Below are 2,065 nucleotides of genomic sequence, written 5' to 3' on the forward strand. Positions count from 1 at the left end.
ATTCCTGCCCCAGCCATGGCAGTGCCTTACAGCGGGGCCAGCACCGCAGGGTGACAGTGGCCTCTATGCTGGGGGGATAAATCACTGCTTGGTCAATGCTGCTGTAACCACAGCAAGGGTGGTACCCAAACAGCCAGCACCCAGCACCCCATCCTGCTCCCTGCATTCCCCCCCGCTTCCTCCCTGGATTTTGGAAGGACAGCCAGCCCCAGACAGGCTCGCACAGCCATTTCCCCCTTGGTCCCATGGGATGCTGCTGAGGTTCTGCCTTTTCCCAGGGCTGGGGGCCAGCGAAGGGCAGCACAGCCCCAAGGGTGTTGGGGAAAGTCTTGTTGCCCCAGCACAGCCCCCCAGCCCCTCCTGCCACCTGACCACGGCAGGTCAATGCATCCCCCACGGAAAAAGCGATCCCCATCCCCTGTCCCGTGCCATTGGGCTTTGCTCGGTACAAGAGGGGGAACACAGAGGCACATCCCTGCCAGGCTGGGACCAGCCCCACTGCAGTGAGTCCCAAGGGCCGGTGAAAAAGGGGGAGCTGCTCCCCCAGCCCCATAAAGCTGGGTTTGATGCTTCAGATGCTCTCCCTGTCTGGCTGACACCCCGAAGGCACACCTGGGTCACACCTCCAGCCCTTCTCCTCCCCAAGGACACTCACTTCCCACTTTGCACTGATTCCTAAAACAGAAGGAGGGATGCAGAGATGCTCACTTCATCTCTCGGCTCAAATCTGGGGACCAGGGGAGCCACTTCCATGGGTAGGTGTCCCTGATGCCCACCTGGGACCCCCACTTCTGCATGTCAAAGGCTCCTGGTGAAGGCACCTCAGCCCTCCCCTGGCTCCCCTCGGCTGACGGAAACCTCTCCCAGGTTAAAGGAATCGCTGGCAGAGGAGAGGGGAGGGCAGCATGGCTGCTGCGTGGGGGCCCAGCTACATGTCCCCCACATATGTGGGTCCCAGCCCCTCCCATCTGACCCTGTCAACTCCCGTTAAATTAAAACCATCTTAATTAAAGCTCCACAGCCCAAGCTAGCAGGGGCCAGTGGGTCACGACGGGGGAAAGGATAATTAAATCAACCATCCAAACTCACTCCCCCAAGCGTGGGGGAGAGTCATGGTCAGGAGCGATGCAAAATGCCTCTGAAAAGACGTGTCACAACAGAGGGTTTCAAAGACCAAAACAAACCCCTGAGAAGCACAAAAGCAGGTTCTGGATGTTTATCTGGCCAAAAAACTGGGAAACACCAAACACACACACAACAGGGAGCTGGATGGGTGGCAAGTTGTGCTTGCTGGTGCTGAGCACTTGGTTTTCAGCCTTTTTCTCCCCCAAGGGACGGGAGGAGGGAAGGTGGCCACCACCACCCTGGAGCAGACCTGGTTACTGATGGGGTCACATCTTCAGACGGATGTGGGCAGCCTGGGCACACCCACTGCCAGATTGCCCACAACACCAACTCCCTGGGAGCTGGCAAAGCTTGGCCCACTCAAAGCTCCCACCACGGTAGCGGGTTTTTAATGTACATCACTGAGTGGCATGGAGGGCTCTGGAGGGAGCTGGCAGCCACCTTTCCTGACCAGCACACCACCAAGAGAAGCTTTGCAGGGACTCCTGGAACACCATTCCCCAGTTAGAGGTGGAAAAATAAGCTTTTTCATCATGAGGCTGGTCCAGCACAGGACGAGGGGTTGGAGAGGTGGTGAGATCTCCAGCAGATGCTCACAGCTGGCTGGGCACTGGGCAGCCTGGCCTCGCTGGTGGTGCTCCAGGTCAGAGCAGGGATGCCTACCAGTGCCTCCCAGCCCGACTCAGCCTGTGCTTCCAGCATCCCCACCGGGACACCAGCCAAAGCCAGGGATTGCCCAACCAGCTCCAGCAAACGCCTTCCAAAGGCACACAAAGCCTTTGGCCTGCGTTAACCCGGAGCCAGCTTCTCCCAGACAGGTGATGAAGGCAACGCTCTCCTCCTGCCAAGTCCAGGAAATGCTTCTAAGGGTGGCAGGGCCCGCAGGGCTGGGAAGCACCAACGTCAAACCAGGCTGGCACTAGGGAGCCGGAGCTCCTGG

The sequence above is a fragment of the Antrostomus carolinensis genome, unplaced genomic scaffold (assembly GCF_000700745.2).
Source record: "Antrostomus carolinensis isolate BGI_N321 unplaced genomic scaffold, ASM70074v2 scaffold11537, whole genome shotgun sequence".
NCBI lineage: Eukaryota > Metazoa > Chordata > Aves > Caprimulgiformes > Caprimulgidae > Antrostomus > Antrostomus carolinensis.